The sequence below is a fragment of the Mustela putorius genome, unplaced genomic scaffold (genome assembly GCF_011764305.1).
Source record: "Mustela putorius furo isolate JIRA1106 unplaced genomic scaffold, ASM1176430v1.1 tig00003845_pilon_pilon_pilon, whole genome shotgun sequence".
Lineage (NCBI taxonomy): Eukaryota > Metazoa > Chordata > Mammalia > Carnivora > Mustelidae > Mustela > Mustela putorius.
The window spans coordinates 57,579,545-57,600,244 of NW_025421998.1; the positions used below are offsets into that span (position 1 = coordinate 57,579,545).

Genomic DNA, 20,700 nt, shown 5'->3' on the forward strand with positions numbered 1-20,700 from the left:
AAATGGGTGACTATTGTCTCTGAGACTGCCATCTGCAATAGAGAGCTAGTCAGGTATGAGAGAAAGAAAAAAAAAAAATTCTTTCAGTTTTCAATTCTTGAAAACTGAATCAAAGAAAGAACCAAAAGAATCCAGAAAGGGCTTTTTTTATTAGATAGAAGTGGGTGGGAAGCTGGGAGGCCAAGCCCTTCATCTCCAGCCTTTGAAACAGAAACCAAGGCCCCATCCTGCTTCCCCTCAGGCCTCTGGTCCGGGTGGCTCCTAGGCAAAGCCATCAGCTTCATTGCGGTCGCTGTAATTGTGTCAAGTCATGAACCCACAGGCCTGAGTCAGGAAGGCCCTGCCCCACAGCAGATAAGCAAGGCTGGTAAGTGAGGGCCCCACACCTCACATCCTGCCTAACAAATGGCTGTAGGGGAACCACAAAGCCCAGAGCAGACCCTGCTGGGCTGCTTGTGGGAAAGCGCCCACGGCCAAGCCAAGATCAGTGTCTACAGACCCTGAGCCCCAGGACAGAGGTATTATTTATGAGGTTTCTGTGTGGTGGTTGTGGTAGGAAGAGTCGGAATCAGACAGGCCAGGTTGAGATTCCTGTTGTGTGCTCATCACCTCTGAGTCCCAAGGCGCGTGACTTCACCCTGAATCGGTGCCCTTCTAGGGACATGGGGATGACAGTGCCCACCCTTTGGGTTTGTAGAGAGTCAGTAAGATAGCCCAAGGAAGGCTCCTGGCATGAGGGGTGGCACAAAGCAGGGGCTCAGGGGATGCCAGGCCGCTCAACCGTCATGGCGGACACTTAGGAGGAGTTACCGTGTCCCAGAGCCTTTCCTCACATTATTTCATTTAATTCCCACCACTGGAGGAGGTGAGTCATATTATCATTCTCCCCTTACAGGTGACGAATGGGATCAAGCTGTTGCCCTGGGGTTACATGGCTGGTAAGCAGAGAGCCAGATTTGCCCTCAGGCCGCTGGGGGTCTAAGGAGACCAAGAAAGAATGGCTTTTCCACACTGACAGAAGCAGCTGGTGATGTCACCTGAGAAAGGCACGAGGTCGGCTGCCCCGGCCAGCGGTTGGTGTGGACAGCAGCCACTCCTCAGCGAGCTGACCTAGCTGCAAATCCAGCTTTGAGTTTCTGGCAGCTTCAAGCTGTCCCTGCTGAATGGAGCACAGGAGGAAAAGGGAGAACGTAAATGGTGCAAGGCACCCATTAAAAATTTACAGCCACCATCTAATTTTAGAGCTTTCATTTTTCAGTATAAAAGTGCTACTGTATGTGCTGCCAAATGATGAAACCAACAGAACAGTGTGGTCAGAAAGGGTCCTCTGTAAGTCTGATGCTGTGAAAATGTCCAGTGGGAGAAAACTTCTTTTTTTAATTCTTTTTTTTAAAAGACTTTATTTATTTATTTGTTAGAGAGAGTGGAGAGCACAAGCAGGGGGAGGAGCAGAGGCAGAGGGAGAAGCAGGCTTCCCACTGGGCCAGGAGCCCGATGTGGGGCTCGATCCTAGGACCCCGGGATCATGATCTAGGCTGAAGGCAGATGGTTAACTGACTGAGCCACCCAGATGTCATGAAACCTTTTTAGTATTAAATTACCTCACTAGCTCCCCTTCATTTTAGATCAGAAACTCTCTCGAATTTATACTGGGAAATGCTGAAGGCTGGGCTAGCAAAATTCTGAAAAATTACGTTGAAGGCATTGACTTCAGTGTCTCTTGTATATTTTCAGCTGGAGTGGGAATACCAGGGTTGACATAATCCTGGTGTTGAACGGCTCCCCCCCACAACCTCCAAAAACACACACACACACACACACACACACACACACACACACACACAGTCACAGTGGAGAACCCAGTGTCAGAAACCAGACTGGCAACTTCTGCCATTGGAGTGATAAATTGCTACATTGGCTGAACTAACAATTGTGATGATAATAACAGTTAACATTTATGCAGCATATACTATGCTCCAGTAACATATTCCTTTAAGGTCACAATGTATCTTTATTGTGACATTGTCATAGTCTGTCTGTAATAATAGCAATATAAGCTAACATTTACTGAATAATTTCTGTGCTTATTTTACCTCCATTATCACATTAATCTTCAAACCTTCAAAACGATGCCTTGATGCTTTTATTCTTTCCATTGTACAGGTAATAAAACAGGTTTAGGTAATTAGGAAGTGACTGAGCTGGACTGCAGAGTCATATGTGTCCGAACAGAGAGCAGGAGGTCTCACCCACTGTGGATATTTTCTGTCAGAGAAGCCCCAGAGGAATAGGAAGAAAAGGGGAGGTCAGACTGAGACCAGGGTTGGGATAAGAGGCTGAAGACATTTCTGTGGTCACACAGAGACAGCAGGACCAAGAAGGGACCTTAGCTGACATGCACATGACAAATGGGGTGGTTCTCTTCCCTCAGCTTGGCAAAACACAGGCTTTGCTCTAAAACACCACGCCCATCCCTATAACTTCTCATCCAAACTCAGCTACTGGGTGAAGGGGAGCGCCATCGATAATAGGTAGAACTGAGGAGTAAACTGGAACTGTACTGGGCAAACCATGACATGTGTCACCTTGCCAACTGATATAAGAAGATCAACACATTATAGGTGAGTTTCAGTGCAAAACTTGGCACCTCTGGAGCGCCCTGTTACTGAAAATGTGGGGTTATGGGGTACAACTAGGAGAATCCGACAAAAGACAGTAGGCATTTAAGCATTGGCTGCCTTTTTTCTTTTCTTTTTTTTTTTTTTTTTAATCTTTTAAGTGCTTTATCTTGATACTGGATCGTTTCTTCTACATCTACCAAGTGTTGCGGATTTGCCTTCTAGAATCTATGAAGCTTTTCTGAGCTTCCTCCTTTAATAAAAGGAAAGATAATTAAGTAGTCTGTTATATACAGCTGTAGCCTGCCATCTCGGGGAGTCTCCCTTGTGTATCTGTGAACACACACACACATATATAGACATAATATTTACTTACCTTGGAATCAGTTACTTGTCTTCAGAACACTAATTATAAAAATGTGTTTATATCATTGGATAACTAGGACTTCCTTATTTCTGTCTAAGGACCTGAAGTTTCTGTATCTCTATAATTTTAAAGTACATTTTTAATTTTGAAAAGTAATGCACAAATATGATATCATTATAAAAGATTCAAACAATATAGAAGCGACATTGAGGGAAAAGTGAAAATCCCCCTCCGAAAGGCTCTCTCACTCCACTCCACCCCCCCAAAATATAATAGTTTGCAGTTTAATCATTGTCATCTTTTTTCTAATGAGATATAGTCATTAGCTTAGTGTGCAAAAAAAAAAGAAAAGAAAAGAAAAAAAAATTCAAAAAATCTTTTTTGAAAGCATTTCCTGTCATACAAGTATTGTAGTCTATGAAGAGAAAAATCTCTGTGTTATACAGCAAGGTTGCTTCTCTGAACTCCACCCCCCATACAAATTTTACCCCAGTTTCCCTTTGGCTTATTGGTTGAATGTGACTTTTGACTTGCTAAAGTTGTCTCTGGGTCACCTTTGGAATGAAAGAAAGCCTGGGTTTGAATTTCAACAAGACCGCCATTAACTATATGCCTTGGGTAGATTGTGTGGTGTTTGTCTCTTCACACAAGTCAAGGGCCACGACTCTGGAGTCATGCCTGGGTTCAAATCCCTGCTTTGCCACTTACTTAGTGGTTAGCTGTCAAAAAGCCACTTGACCTCTCAGGGCTTTCTTTCCCTCGTTTGTGAACCGGGGATAATGATAGTATTTACCTTTTAGGGTTGTTGTAAGGATGAAATAAATTAATTCATTACCTTATACACACACAAGTGTTACCTTACACACAAGTGTGTGCTCAATAAATAGCAGCTATTTTTTATTACACTCCCGTGCATATAGAATTCAGTTATAAGTCTACAAGCAGGTATAAATATTCTGCCTGAAGAACACAGATGAGGGCAATCAAATTATTACAACCTAAGAAGAGGGCGACAGACTTAAAAATCCTTGCAGAAATTCTCATCACCAGGGTCTGCACAACGTTATGCTCCTACTCAAAACACAGAACCCTCAAGTCCACCTTCTGTATCATTGGCCACCCTGTTGATTCATTCTTTCAACTTCCGAGTCCCTCTCATCCCTAGCTCCTTCCTTCTAGTCCCACTGCCCACACCAGGCCAAAGCTACGTGACCTCAGATGCCTACCACTGCCTTTCCTAGCCTTCTATACCCAGCAGTCAAGGTCGGGTCCTAAATTGGCACCTGGAGCACAAAACACCCACAAAGGAGACTTAACCTGTATCAACTCCCTTGTTGATTACAACATCATCCAACATACTTTGTCAGGGTTATTGTCAAAGCCCTTCCCTCAAACGAGCTTCCTCACCATTCTCTAAATGTATCTTCCACAGTTTCTGCTTTGAGCCAACACATTCAGTTTCTTTTGGGATGTGGTTAAGATGCTGGAGGGAGGGTTGGCTTAGAAGACATTTAACATGCTTTCCAGCCCTGTAGACCGTTTCTAGATGGTCTACAAATCTCTGAATTTAAGCACTTAGCCCTTACTATGTATTAAACATTATGTTAATTGCTTAATTTTACATTTACTCGCTCATTTAATTCTCCTAACAATTTAATGAAGGAGGTAATATTATTATCCGGTTTTACAGATGAGAATGCTGAGTCTTGGAGAAGATAAATTATGGATGCAAGCTTACCCAGCCAAGATGGAGAGCACCTGAACACAGAGCCTGTCCTTGGTGTCAGAGGCTGCCTCTCCCCAGCTTCCGTAAGCCTATGCTACACTTTTCCAGGTATATCCTCCACCCCACTCTCACTCCTATGTTTTCTTCCTGATCAACAGGCGAAAATAAAATGTGAGTGGCTCCTCCCCAGGGTTGCAAACCATAATCACCACCGCACAGGCACCTGGGTCCCTCTAGAGCCTGGAATCAGCATTTCAGATATACAGATATGTATTTTAGAAGGTGCTGCTGAGTTATCTGATAGACCTGGTTAGAGTTATCTGATAGACCTAGTTAGACCTCAGTCAGGAGGAAGGAGGCAAAAGAAAGCCCAGGCATTACCCTTCCCACCCGCCAAGTTGGGTCAATGTCTCTCTATCCAGCCAGTATTACTATATATTTTTATATAATAATTACTATATATAGTATTACTATATATTTTATATAGGATTTGTTAACTATACTTCATCCTTCTGTTTTTCTAGAATCTTGACAATAGAACCACAGCTTTGTGCTAACAGGAAATTTGAGTATTTTGACAGCACAAAATTGTGGTGCATTTGGAGGTTTTGGGGTGCAGCCAGAACCAGACTTTTCCGTCCTAAATAAATGGGTCCACTGCTTCCGGTTCCATCACTTAACTTCTGCACAGTGGCTGACTTCCGGAGCTTAACTCCCTGACAGTCAGGAGGAAGGAGGCAAAAGAAAGCCTTTTAATTTATAGTGAGCAGACATCAGTTTTATGGTTTTTTTTTTTTTTTTTTTTTCCTCCCCTGCCTCATTTAAAATGTCAGGCCCACTTGAAACAATAAAATCTTGTATAGTTTTCCCTTGTAAGAAATTTCCTAGGTATTTACCAAAATCTTAGAAAAATACATATTGGTTAATATACTACAATTCCCATGAGGAGAAATATTTACAAAATTTGCTTTGGGCAGTGATGCTGCGAGAATATTAAAAAGTATTGACTCTATCACCAAGCAAATCCTTTCTCAATTTTTTTTTATTAAGATCACAATAGATTTGAAACCTGGAGCAGTAGGAAAACACCTTTGTTGTAAACAAAAGCTACCTTTCTCAGCAAGAAAGAGTTACTAGGGTGGAAAATCAGGTTCATTTCAGCTACAGTAATAATATCTGAAATGAAATAATGTCGCAAATCTCCCCTCCAACCTTGTGTCTAGGCACCTGGAATATTTATTTATTTCCCCCTCCGGAGAAAATAAGGGTGGATGTTACCTTTAGACTACATACACATTTAATTAATGAATGCAAGGAAAATGATTCTGGCTGCATTTAAATTAAGGCCCAAGCATGTAGAATTTAAGAGATCTGACCTTAAAAATGGAGAAAATATTATTGTAATTACTCCATTTGCTAAAAACAAATGATGTGGCATTTGAATTTAAGACTTCTATCAAAAGCAGCTGAGGGTCTAATCAGTTCACACCTTTCTATTTTAATGGAGCTGGGGTTGAGCCATTGCATTTACAATTATCCAGGCTGACTTCATCCCTTTGAAATGACTTAAAAAGATTAGCATTCATGGATTATTTATTAGCTCCTCGTGAATGTATTTCCAAGAATGGAAACAACATATTGCATCAAAGTCTAGTTTCCAAGTTTAACTCTTTTAATTAACGGCACGACTACACATTGTTGCAAAAGGTGTCTGAAGTCACAGGACATTTTGTCAGGCTTTCTGCTCTGTTTCCTTAGGAGTGGTCTTTGTTCCTTGCGAGCTCAGAGAGAATGCTAATCCCAGTCCTGGCAGGCAGCCTGGGGTGCCCCCTAAATACAGCAGAGGCAGCGCAGAGAGCAGAGAGTGGAGAGCGGGCTGCCTGGAGAGGCAGCTGCCCCCCAGGCTGGCCTGCTGTAGCTATCACCGATAGGGGCTCAGCCGAGAACTCGGTGACATGGTGGCACTGGCAATTTAACCCAAACACACTTGCTGCCTAGATAACGAGAACATCACGCTCGAGTCCTTGACAGCAACCGCAGAGGAGCCCCCGGTCTGAGGCGGTGCTGGGCCATCTGAAGCCCTGCAATGCTCACGTCCATGTGTGAGGGACAGCAGTCCCCGGAGTGTGGGCCCGGTGGGGGTGCACAGCAAATCCCGCAGGGCGGGCTGGTGCACAAGCCCAGCCAGGCCCTCTACTGAAAGCTGACACATGTCCTGGAGGCCGACTTTCCCAGGGAACTAAGTCTTGGAAGAGAAAGCAGAAGGAGGGAGAAATCAACATCCGTTCTGGTGGCCTGGCTCCTGCAAGGATTGAGTCTGGAAAAGCAGAGGGGAAGACAGCAAGGCAGGAGTGACGGTCACAGCCGGCCTGGCATTTATCTGATGAAGTCCTGATTCTTCGTAGTGGTTTGACTTTCGTATGCCTTCCATGTAGAGGCTGAATGCATTTTGCTATGTTGTTGTAGCTGTTGTTTTGAACCTACTGATAAAAGGAATAAATATACCTTCCTGCTGCCCTTTTAGAAAATCTGATGCTGCAAAATTTACAGACTGTACAAATGATGGCTGGTTACTTGCTTTGCAAATCTTGTTTTAAAGAACCCTTCTGGAAAGGTCCATTTGACAGTGACACCCCTATGACAGCCAGACTATAATTTGACTTATGAAGAGTTTAATCTCTCACTACAAAATAGCACCCACCTGTAACATTCCCCCTAGAGAACAGGTTGGAGACATCCAACAGAACAGAACCATTTTATAATACATGTATCCTGTCTTGGTATGAAATATCTGAGATCAACGTTAAAGCAAATTTAGATAATGAAAATTTGCCTTTACTGAAGTAAAAATAGATTCATATAATTTAAAATACAGAATGGAAATAACATGGTTACAAAAATTATGATTCTTGTCATAATTTTTACTAAGTGCAAGGAATAAAAATTGGACGAAGAAGTCTTGAGGATAAGAATTGCTGTTTGGAGAAAAGAAGAATCAACCCAGAACTCATGAGAAATATGCCCTGACTTGATTTGTTGATTTGCTCATTGAGAGTTCAGTGATCATGCCATTCACTCATTGGCTTGGTCACTCATTCATTCATTGTCACTCATCCAGCAGCTATCCCTTCCGGGAGTCACGGCGAGGAGACACTGTGTCTGGGGACACACAAATGCGGCAAAGCTGGGTCTTGATCTCAAAATGTCTGTAGTCTAATGAGAAGGAGAAAACAGGTCCACACAGAACGATTATACAAGACAGGATATGATAAATGCAAAAGGCGGGATGAAAGGAAGTGTCTTGAGGAGTTGTGCCCCCGAGTCAGGTGTTACTTGACTGACTTTGGGCAATGGGAGAGCGTGTGGTGGCGAGGAAAAGCACAAGGACACTTTGGTAGGGTGGGTGTGGTCAATTCTGTAAAACAATCTGGGCCCATGGGTGGGGAGCAAGAGAGAAGGGACTGTATGTTTACCTGCCTTGTTGCGTGAGCCAATGACTCCACAGTCCTCCTGGTTTTGCTGCTGACTCTCTGTCCTTGGGCAAGACATCGATGGGCTTTGGGCTATTTTTATGAAACACACTTACTCTGACATCGTAACTCCTGGACAGAATTGCAGTATATATCATTAAAGAGAAAATGACAAATGTAGAAATATGAGAAGAAAAAAAATTAGAAAATATCACCTGTAATTCTAATACTCACTACTAATATCATGTGCAGTATTCCTTTAAATTTTCTATGTATATATCTATCTCTGTATTTTTTTTAATTGTAAAAACCATACCACATAACATTTATCATTTTAACCATTTTTAGGTGTACAGTTCAGTAGTAAGTGTATTCACACATTGTAAAACAGATCTGTGTAAATTTTTCATCTTATAAAACTGAAACTCTGTGCCCACTGGACGCTAAATTCTACTTCCCCTGCCCTTCCTCCCCCCACCCCTTGGTACTTTCTGTGTGTCTATGATTTTGACTACTCTAGATACTTCTTATGAATGGAATCATACAGCATTTGTCCTTTTGCATCTGGCTATTTTGGCTTAGTGTGTCTTCAAGTTTCATTCATGTAGCATGCGACAATATTCCTTCCTTTTTAAAGGCTGCATAGTATTCCACCACACATATGTACTATGTTTTCTTTATTCATCTGTCAATGTATATCTGGGTTGCTTCCAGCTCTGGAGGTAATGTCTGGAACATGGAGGTACAAATATCTCTTTGAAATTCTCCTTTTAATTCTTTTGGGTATATACCGGGAAGTAGAATTGCTAGATCATATGGTAGTTTTCTTTTTAGTTTTTTAAGGAACCACTATACTGTTTTTCATAGCAGTTGCATCATTTTGCATTCCCACCAACAGTGCTCAGGTGTTCTATTATCTCCACCTCTTTGTCAATGCTTATGTTCTGTTCTTTTGATAGTGGCCTTTCTAATGGGTGTGAGGTGATCACTCACTGTGGTTTTGATTTGCATTTCTCTACCCTACCCTAGAATGACTCCTATAGTGAAAGAAGTCCCTTTGCCAGGAAGAGCCAGGCTCAGGAGCCCAAATTTGGGATCAGAGTCCGTGTCACAGCCTTGATGTCAGCTCACACTCAACACAACCAACATCACATCTCTCAGCCACACAGTGGAAGACTAACACCAGACCTACCTCTGATTTCCACATTACCACTAAGGAGCTTTGAGCTAATCTTCAAGGATAACAAAGCTATTAACTCTGTTCCAAAGATCCAGTTATGTATAAACACAAGGTACTATGGGCAACTTGTCAAGATCTCCTTAAGGTCCCCAGAACAAGGCAGGACCCTGAAGTCTCATCATAGTAAACATTATTAGCGACTCACTCTAAATCCTATGGTGACATCGATCTTGAAATATAAACCACACTGAACCAAGCACTTATCACTTTATCTGCACTGGGAATCCGACCATATGTCTCTGCTATTCCCCTTCAACGACTAGAAACACATTCAGAGTTTTGAGTTTCAACTGTTTCATTCTTGTAGCTGCTAAGACAGTAACGGATTAAATAAGATGAGCCAAGCGGCCATACTTCTTGTAAAGTTATCCCCAGAGATAAATGTACAATGTTGTTTCGGAGGCTGTGGCGGTGTCTGCAGTGTAACTAAGGTTGACAGACTGCCTGCATGTGGGTGGCTGTCTCCTTTCCAGCTGTGACCAACTGAATTATATCACCTGTCCCATTTGATGTATTAGGATATGCCCAAGCTCAAGATGCATGTTTCTGCAATAGGGAAATTAATGTCCACCACTGGAGGCAATTAATAATGATTAGGAGCAAAACAGCGGGGTTAAATCTGTGCATTTAACAGAGTGTTCATATACTTTTATACTATATTTCAGTCTAGTTGCTCAAAGGAAAAAAAAAAACCCTTTTGGGGGATTAGAACAATCTTATCTTAATTAACATGTAAACTTAGATGAAATGTCAAAGTCACTTCAATGAGACATGTTTATTCATTATTTACTTAACCCTCCCTTCCTGGGGTTAGAGAAAAACATTGCACGAAGAGTAACATACTAAGGAGAGAAGTGCTCCGATTCAGTTGGGTAGCTAGGGGAACTCCTGCTCTTTTTGAACTTCTGCATTTGACACGTTGATTAAGGTGAGAAATTCTCACATCTTTTATTTTATAATTTTGCAGTTAATATACCAAAAAAGATTTTTTTTAAAGGTAGCAAACTGGCACACCATAGATTTGCAATGGTTGGTTTAGTGCAACTCTATAAAATCTGCACGTAAAATACTTAGTGGTGGGTAACTAATTTCTATTTGGTGACTAATCTCTAGACACAAATTTTAGTATTAGAAATTTAAACCAAACAGGGGAGTTTGCCTGAAAAATGTGGAAAACACTGAGAGCAAATTAGTTCTAAATCTATAAGACGCAGGAACCTACACAGTATTGGTGTATGAAAGCACACAGGTACCTCTGACTAGGCATTTCTGTCACCCTCTATTAGTGTAAAGCACACACAACACAAGTACTCATTGGTCAGATATTTTATGAGGAAATTTCATTAAATAGATTTAAATGTAATTGGTCACCAGCTGGACTTTAGAGTCCCAAGAATATTATATATTTAAGTGATAATGCAATTCTCATTCATTAAAAACTATGAGATAAAGGTCTTGGAAAACTTTGAAGCCATATTTCATTGTGATGGAATCTAAAAATAGAGACCTGAAATAATTCCTTCATTGTGAACTCGCTGTGGTGAGGCTGACATCGAAGTTCTGTTTGTAGCCTGAGCTCACGAGGCAGCCCAAAGCTCATGAGGCTGCCTCCTCCTTGATTTCCGCCTTCATTGTGTCCTCAAGAGTGTCTCAGTGGCACAATCTTGAAAGAGACTCAATTAAAATAAAAAATTATGTCAATCATCAGTCCTTTGGCTAACTTAACTGGATATTCAGCTGTTGGATGTAACTAAACATTTGGATTTGAATAACAAGTACAAATATCTGGCACCATTTTTTTTTTTGGTGGACATTTAGCATCCTGGGATTTGATGTTCACACAGTTGTTTCAACGAGTCATTCATTTTTTATTAAGCAGTCTTCATGACTGTTATTTATTTACCTCAAAATCTTACCATGGTAAGCGGGGCTGAGTTCCAGAGACAGGGTAAGCCTGCTGTTTGTCAATGAATTGCATCACTTTGACTACATTACTTTTATTTATTTATTTTTTTAGGAATCTGTTCACACCACAGGCACTGTTTGAGCACTAACTGTAGTAAAGCACTCTGCGGGATGATCAGTCACAAAATAGGAAACAACCACAAGGAGACGGCTCCCAAACTTACCAGCGTTGACCATGTGTGGACTTTGAACTAGGTATTCTCCCTTCTTTCGCACAAAACTATGAGGTAAGCATTATTCCCATCTACATTTGGAAATCAAGTCTTGGGGAGATGATTTTGACCCATCCAAGGTCACACAGGGTGATGGTGGAGGTGGGGCTCCAACCGTGGCCTTCAGTTCTCAGGCTCCTGGGGTCTCACCTCCACAGAGCAGCAGTCTCCTCAGGAGCTGGCCGGACCAATAGCAGATCAAGTGGTTATGTGCTTGCAGCCCCTCTCTGCCAAAGACCAGTTTCTCAGTCGATAATTCCTGGAAAATCACACATTAGTTGAGTCGGCTCCAGTTGTCAGATAATGCTGGTGCATACAGTGCAGCTGCCCCATGGTGCCATCACAAGTAGAAGACAACCCTTGACCTTCACAAAGGCCCTAACCTCTCCCCTTGACCCACTGCTCTTGCTTTTCCGCTTCTCCCTGAATGCTCAGCTTCCCAGGCATGTCCTCTCTGGTGTTGGCAACACATTGAGCAACGCTTTGACAGCTTGATGAACTCGAGCTGTCCACTCAGCATGCCGTTCTCCCCTCTCCTCTAGTTTTGGCGCCCCCTGTAGGCATGGATGACGGTCATCGCCCATCAGCCTAGCACTAGAGAACCCACTGGTGTCGCAGCTTCACTCCCCTCTGCCCTTCCCCTCCTTGCCAAGGAAGAAGGAGCGGATGACATTAAAAGGCAAGTGCACTGGTTCTTACACTTGGGGTGTGTCACAATCTTCTCGGGACTTAATAAAAGTATAGATGACTGAATCCTTCTCTAAGCCTCTTAAATCTATAAGAGTACATTTTCACCTACTTCCCAGGTGATGAAGATACACACCCAAACGAAACAAGATCATGGGGGGAATGTGCTTAGCCCAGAGGCTGGCACCTTAGAGGTGCCACTCCATGGTGGCGTGTTATCTATTGTTGCATAACAAGTTACCTCAAAACATGGCAGTGGAACAACAAACATTCATTACCTCGTGCTTTCTGTCTGTTAGGAAGCCCGGAGTGGCTTAGGTATTTGCCTCTCCCTCAAGGTCTCTCATGAGGTGCTGTGAAGGCTATAGTTGGTCAGGGCATCAGTTACCCCACAACTTACCTTATGCTTCCAAGCTTCCTCACATGGTTGTCAGCTGGCCTCAGCTCCTTGCAGCCTGCTGTTCTAAAGGCCTCAGTGCCTCACAAAATAACATGGGTCTGTCTCTTTAGGGCCAGCCACAATATGGCAGCTTACTTTTACTGGATGAGTACTGAAGAAGAGAGAGAACCAATATAGAAATCATAGTCTTCCTAATATTCGGAGTAACACCTTATCAGTTCTATCATATTCTATTTTTCAGAAGGGAGTTCATGCTCAAGGAAGTACATGAGGCCATGGATGGTCACAGGCAGGGATTTGGGGGGCCACCTTAGAGTTCACCCACCAGAGGTGGCCAGTTTCTGTTCAGTTTAGGGAGTTAGAACCAGTCAGTGGGACTCATCAGTGGAAATATAATCCAAGGTTATTGGAGAAGGGCAGATATCAACCAGTAATCTGGAATACTGGTATCAGTTACACACTCTGGACATCAGTTACAGTGGCCTTGACATCTTCAGTTCATCCATCCATCCATCAAATAATCACTTATTGTTGATTCCTTTCTGTGCTGGGTGTTGCTCTGGATACTGGAGGTACAACAGTGAAAAGCCTGGACATAGAGTCCACCTTCAGTGAGTTCAACAGTTTATTGAGGGGGTTAACAAAGAAATAGGTGACCACATGAGGAGAGCAGCTCTGACAAGCCCTACCTGGGTGTGATAGCAGCGCAGCATGGAGACTGTTGCTCAAGTTCAGGGGCTGGCCAGGGAAGCCTTCCAGAAGGAGGTGATATTTAGACTGAGACATGAGGACAAGAAAAGTTTTGCCAAGTGGAGAGCACTCTACACAGCAGTGAGAGGGATGGGAGAAGCAGGAGCTTTTCCAGATTTCAAGTGGAATTCAGAATAGGTATTCCTCAAGTCCTCAAATGAGCTAAGTGAAGGTCAGAATGGGCCCCTGGGGATAGTTATAACATTTCCGAAGGTTTGATGGAACTTGAATAAGCATACAGGCCAAAAAAGCAGCTTATTTTTCATGATCTTGGTCTCTTAACTAGAAAGTTTAATCAATTTCCATTGAGTGTGATTATTAATATATTTGAATTCATTATATTATCTTTATCTTATTTTGGGATTCTGGTAGAGTTCCATAAGCATAATTCAGGTTGTCATGTGCTAATCAAAAGCTGTCACTGGCAATTTCATGTCTTTGATTAATGAAAATGGGGATGAGAATTAATTAATACAGTTTGCTTTTTCTCAATTCCCTTTACTATTTTAATTTTATTTTATCTTACATAAGGCTTATATCTCTGTAAGTTGTCTTAAAAATCTCAGTGGACTAGGTGCCTGGGTGACTCAGTTGTTAAACATCTGCCTTCAGCTCAAGTCATGGTCCCAGGGTCCTGGGATCGAGCCCCACATTGGGCTCCCTGCTCAGCAGAGAATCTGCTTCTCCCTCTCCCACTACCCCCTGCTTGTGCTCTCTTTCACTGTGGCTCTCTCCTTGTCAAATAAATAAATGAATAAAATCTTTTAAAAAAAAGACTCAGTGGACAGAGGCAGGATATAAATAAACACATATATAAAATTCTTACTATATGTATTAATAATTACACAGTAGAAATGGACTAAAATTTTTAGTTAAGAGTCTAAGACCATCAAATCAGATTTTTTAAAAAAGATTTTATTCCTTTGACAGACAGAGATCACAAGTAGGCAGAAAGGCAGCCAGAGAGAGAGGAGGAAGCAGGCTCCCTGCCAAGCAGAGAGCCCGACATGCTGCTCAATCCCAGGACCCCAGGATCATGACCTGAGCCGAAGGCAGAGGCTTTAACCCACTGAGCCACCCAGATGTCCCCATCAAATCAGATTTGAACTTAAAGAGAACACACAACAGCAGCAAAAACAAACAAAACAAAACAACTCAAGTTAAGTTGTGTTTATAGTCAATTTCCATAAAATATAGAAATGGAAATTTTAAAGCAAAAGGAAGAAAAAAATTCAACAGATATATTCATTGTGAAATGGATTGTCTACAAGTAACAGAAAACTCCAAATGACAGTAACTTAAACAGCATAGAAATTTACTTTTGCTCTCCTGTGTGTTGGTGTCCAAAGCATTCCCTCCTAACAGAAACTTAGAGTTTTTTCATTTCATGGTTCCATATTAGGTCCAAGATGGCAGCATCTGCATTTCAGGATGCAGGAGGAAGGAAGGATGAAGAAGAAGAAACAACACATCCTGTGTTACGTCTTAAGGTGGATTCTCTGAAGCTGTCAAACAACTTATGTATTTTTGTCTCTTTGACCAGAACTTAGTCACATGGCCACATCTAGCTGCAAGGGAGGCTGGGAAATGTAGTCTTTTTTTGTTTTGTTTTGTTTTGTTTTTTAAGATTTTATTTATTTATTTGACAGACAGAGATCACAAGCAGGCAGAGAGGCAGGCAGAGAGAGAGAGGGAAGCAGGCTCCCTGCTGAGCAGAGAGCCTGATACGGGGCTTGATCCCAGGACTCTGGGATCATGACCTGAGCTGAAGGCAGAGGCTTTAACCCACTGACCCACCCAGGTGCCCCGGAAATGTAGTCTTTACTCAGGAGTTCAAGTCTCCAGCTAAAAGTAGGGGAGAAGAAGAATCATATCATAAAAGATGAGGAGAACAAATTGGAGGAACAACTCTATCACAACAGGTACATAAGAACCAAAAGAGAACTAGCATACTAATATTGGAGAAAATAGGCCTTAGGTGAAAAGCATTACTGTAGATAATGAGTGTCAGTACATATTTTTAAAAGATTTAATTCGCTAGGAAATTGTCTGTACTTAGTAATAAATCTTCAAAATACATAACACAGGGGCGCCTGGGTGCCTTTGTTGTTTAAGCATCAAACTCTTGATTTTGGCTTAGGTCATGATCTCAGGATGATTGTGAGATAGAGCCCTACATTGGGCTCCATGCTGGGTGTGGAGCCTGCTTAAGATTTTGTCTGCCCCTCCCCCCCAAATGTAAACTAAGAATTGACAGAATATAAGAAGAAATGACAAACTGTCATTGAGAGAGACATTCATTGGTTGATAAATTAAGAAGAGAAAAAAGTAAGAATATAGATGAATTAGACATCATAAGATTAATCTAATGGACATATATCAATAGTATTTCTTTCTTTTTCTTTTGAATAGTATTTCTAATACCAGAGAATAGAGGTTATTTTCAAGCACACAGAAAATAATGATGGAATTTGACCACCTTATAAGCCAAAGGCAAATATTGACAAATTTCGAATAATTGGTATGTGTCCAGTCACATTTACTGACAACAATAAAATTAAATTACAAATAAATTACAAAAAGATAATTTCTAAAAATCTGTTTGTTTTGAACATTTAAGGAATGTGCTTTAAAGTACCCATTGTTACTCATAGTTCTTGGTGAAAATGAGAAGATGCTCAAAATGAAAAAAAATAAACAAGAGAAATATTATCAATCAAACTTGTGGAATGAAGAACTAGTAGTATCTAGAATATATAAAGAAGTCTCAAAGCTCAATAGCAAAAATCAAACTAATCAATTAGAACATGGGCAAATGAAGTGTAGAGATATTTTACTGAAAAATATATGCAGATGAAAAATAAGCACATGAGAAGATGTTTAACATCATTAATCTAGGGAAATGCAAATTAAAATTATAATGAGTTATCAATACAATCCTATCAGAACAGGTAAAATTAAAAAAAAAAAAAAAGCAACAACACCAAATGCTGATGAGGATGCAGAGAAACTGGATCACTCCATTACTACATTACTGGTAGTAATGTAAAATGTACAACTGCCACTTCAAAAAACAGTTTAGCAATTTCTTCAAAAAACTAAACATGCAACTACCATATGACCCAACAATTGAAGTCCTGCGGATTTATCCCAGAGAAATGAAAATTCATGTTCATACAAAACCTGTATGTCAATGTTCATGGCAGCTTGATTGGTAATGTGCAAAAAAGAAGCAGCCCAAATGCCTCTCAATGCATCAAAGGTGGAACAAACTTGGTACATTCATACAATGGAATAGTATTCAGCAGTAAGAAAGAACAAGTTTTGATTATGGATACATCCTATAGTCTAGAGACATCTGCAGAGAGTTATGAAAGAAGCCAATCCTCAGAGGTTTCATATTGTGTAATTTCACTTATATAACATTCTTGAGAGGACAAAATTAAACAAATGGGCAACAGGTTAGTTGTTGCCAGGAGTTAAGGAGATGATGGAGGCAGGAAGAAAACTAGAGTGACCATGAGAAGAGCAACACGAAGGACCCCTGCAGAGATGAAAACATTCTGTGCCTTGGCTGTGTCAGTGTTGATATCCTGGTTGTGATATGGTGCTGAAGTTTTATAAGATGTTACCACTGGGGAGGGGTACCTGGGTGGTTCAGTGGGTTAAAGCCTCTGCCTTCAGCTCAGGTCATGATCCCAGGGTCCTGGGATCCAGCCCCACATCGAGCTCTATGCTCAGCGGGGGGCCTGCTTCCCCCCCCCACCCCCGCCTGCCTCTCTGCCTACTTGTGATTTCTGTCTGTCAAATAAATAAATAAAATCTTAAAAAAAAAAAAAAAGATGTTACTACTGGGGAAACTGAACAAAGTGTAGAAGTGCTCTCTCTTAATTATTTCTTACGACAGTGTATGAATCCATAACAATCTCAAAATAAAGGGTTTAATTTTTTTTTAAGATTTATTTATTTATTTGAAAGAGAGAGAGAGCAGGAGGAGGGTCAGAGGGAGAGGGAGAGAGAGAATCTCAAGCAGATTCCCCACTGCGTGCACAGCCCGATGTAGGTCCTGAGACCATGACCTGAGCTGAAACCAAGAGCTGGACGCTCAACTGACTGAGCCACTCAGGCACCCCCCAGTGGTTTAATTTTTTAAAATCTTGTGGGATACAGTGGAAGTGGTACTTTCATCGAGATAAACATGTATTAGAGAGAAAAAGGACTTAAAGATATAAGAAATTAGAAAAATAACAGCACAATAAACTTAAAGTAGAAGAAAGGGAATATTAAAAAGCAGAAACTAATGAAATAAGAATGACAGAAATACTCCAGAGAGGCTGATTATGCTAAAAAGTTATTCTTTACAAAGATTAACAAGGTGGGCAAACCCTGGCAAGACTCATTTCGAAAAGAGAGAGACGTTGATTAACAATGATAAGAATGAGAAAAAGGAATAAGCTATAGGTGTTAGCAGACCTAAGAGAATATTTTAGACAATTCTGTGCTGGCACATTTGAACATATAGGTAAAGTGGACAAATCTCTAGAAATATATAACTGCTTTTGAATAAGAAGGAAATCTAGTTAAATAACCATTCAAATGTTTTCACAAGGAAAACTTCAGGTCCACTAAACTTTCAAGAAATAAATGATTGTTATGTTACACAAGGTTTTATCAAAGCATTAAAAAAAAGAAAAGAAAAAGGAAAGAAGGAAGATAGAAAGGAAGGAAGAGAGGGAAAGACTTTTAAGTAATTTATTGAGGTTGGTATAATCTTGATATCAAATCTAGATAAAGACAGATTGTGATCTATAAATACTAAATAAAATAAAAGTAAAAAAATTCTTTAACCAATAAGAGATCAAGTAGAGTTTACTCCAGAAATTCACCAATGGTTCAATATTAGGAAAAATTTTCACTTTAATTTACTACATCAAGAGAGTTAAGGAGAAAAAACACACAATCATCTCAACAGGTAGGGAATTCAGTAAAGTTCTAAAATTGTTCATCGTAAGTATCCTTGTAAAACTATTGCATGCCAGTGACAGGAAACGTGTAAGAATGCTCACAGGAGCAAAGACTAGAAAGAACAGGGATGTCCATAAGCAATGGGTTGGATGAACACACTGTGCTGTATTTGTAGCCAGGAGCACGGCAGTGAAGGAAAGTAAGTGAGGACCACGGACAACGACATGGGTGAGTTTCACAGATAGAATGTCAAGCGAAAAGAGCAAATGGAGGCAAATCTAAAAAATACCTCTTTCAGAGATATGCAGAAAATTTTAGGTATAGCAGGAGAATGATTAACACAAAACACACAACAGTGTTATCTCAGGGCGGCGGGGAAAGGGGTATCCTTGAAGGTGGCTTTTTTTTTTTTTAAAGATTTTATTTTTTTTATTTGACAGAGATCACAAGTAGGCAGAGAGGCAGGCGGGGTGGGGGGGGGCAGGCATCCCACCGAGCAGAGAGCCCAATGCGGGGTTCGATCCCAGATTTAAGGAGAAGAAACACACAATAACACACAAAAACACACACAAAAAAAAACCCACAAAAAACACCCTGGGATCATGATCAGAGCCGAAGGCAGAGGCTTTAACCCATGCACCACCCAGGCGCCCCAAAGATGGCTTCTTTTGAAGAGCAGACTCAAAAGGAAGTAAAAGGGAGAGCAAATAATGTTCTTTGAGCTTTTCCTACTTATTTCTGGGTCTCATATTTGTGGGCCAGCATTAATTCTGTGACTCTTTCTAAAGGCCTATCTACCTCCAGCAGCCTCAGCCTAAAGCAAATCTAACTTTGCTAAAACTAATGACCCATTCTCCTTTCTATTAGAGTCTGTGTAACGTATTTCTAAGCAGCAACTGTTGACTCCATAATTTCGGTGGGCAGTCACGGTGTGCCAGGCGGTAGACAAAACATATCATAGGCTTTAGCTTGGTTTTCTTCCCCCCATGAGGCACCCACCACAATTATTCCCATTGCTCGGATAAGGGAACTGGTCACATGGTCAGGATAGAAGAGAACCAGGATTGGGATCCAAAGCTCTTTGTCCACATTCCGTGTCACCCATGAGTACAGAAAATAGGACTGGCACTTTTAAAGCCTTGATTTGGGTAAAGCAGGTGGCATTTGGAATATTATCCGATGCTTAGGAATGTGGGCACAGCCCTTGTCTAGGAGACAGAACACCGAATGCAGTAGAACAAACACATCATACTAAGTTTTATGGAATATCGTATCGCCTTTGATCAGCCCAGATGCACAATGGGCCCGTGGCCCATCACCACGGTGAGCTGTAACTCACCGCTGTATGAAGGAAATACAGCTGTATGAACGGCTGTGCTTCCTCAAAACACCCGAAAGAAGCCATAGGACTTAGAGACTGGAGGCATGTTTTGTTTACAATCTCACACTAGCCTAAATCAACTATTTCTAAAACTGTCCTTGGAGTTCCAAAGTGACCTCTTATTAAAATGATCTCTAATTTGGATTACTTTCTATTGCCCTCGGCGGTACTGAATTCCCATGTTTTCTTCTTGAACAGGAGCTGGACTGCTCATTTTTTTGAGGAACCCCTCTGAGAGAGGAACAGTTTGGGCCACTGGACTCCAGGTAATTTGCTCTTGCTCTTATTATTATAACAATTGACAGAGAAATAAATGGATTACCTTTGCAGGTACACAGCCTAATTCAGCTCAGCCTGTTTCCTCCGTTCTACTTCCTTTATCAGAGTAGGCTGCGGTGCGGGATCTGTGGGTTTGGATCCGTCCTCATCACAAGGATGGCTGTTCTTTTTTCGGCGCCTACTGTGTACAGTATATGGAGATGCTCCAACCTCAGCATTTTGTTCATCTGCCCTGGAGATAAAGAACCTGGGACTCTGAGAAGTGAACCATGTTGATCAAGGTCACAAAGTCAGAATGGGACCCATAAAGCCAGGATTTGGACCCAGACCCCGCAAAACTTCTCATCTCTCTGTACAAGCTGCCTGTATGAGGATTGTCCCTCTGACTGGCTGAGACTAAGAAGTCAACTAAAAGAACATTAAACCCAAGTGTGGAGTTTTGGAACATTCTTCCGTGTGCATTATCTCCCCAAGTTGGAAAACAAAGGGTTGTTCTCCTTCAAACACAAACCCGTTTCAGAACCTGAAGGCAAGATAGTGTTTCTGTCTTTCATTATTATTGGTAAAGAAAAAAAAAAAAAAGAATGCTACTGAGCTGGTGGAAGTTTGCGATCCAAAGTTGATACATGCTACACGTAAA

At 41.3% G+C, this 20,700-nt stretch overlaps 2 long non-coding RNA genes across 2 annotated transcripts; both read left to right on the forward strand.

The window, feature by feature from the left end:
* The first annotated feature begins 378 nt into the window (after positions 1-378).
* On the forward strand, positions 379-12,276 carry LOC101694153. The gene is made up of 6 exons (XR_001181111.2): positions 379-518; positions 896-938; positions 2,432-2,621; positions 4,676-4,819; positions 11,439-11,613; positions 12,141-12,276. It is a non-coding gene; the product is annotated as an uncharacterized LOC101694153 (long non-coding RNA).
* A 2,565-nt stretch (positions 12,277-14,841) lies between these two features.
* Positions 14,842-20,509, forward strand: LOC106006828. Its single transcript, XR_001181112.2, has 3 exons — positions 14,842-14,925; positions 19,980-20,047; positions 20,166-20,509. It is a non-coding gene; the product is annotated as an uncharacterized LOC106006828 (long non-coding RNA).
* The last annotated feature ends 191 nt before the right edge of the window (positions 20,510-20,700 follow it).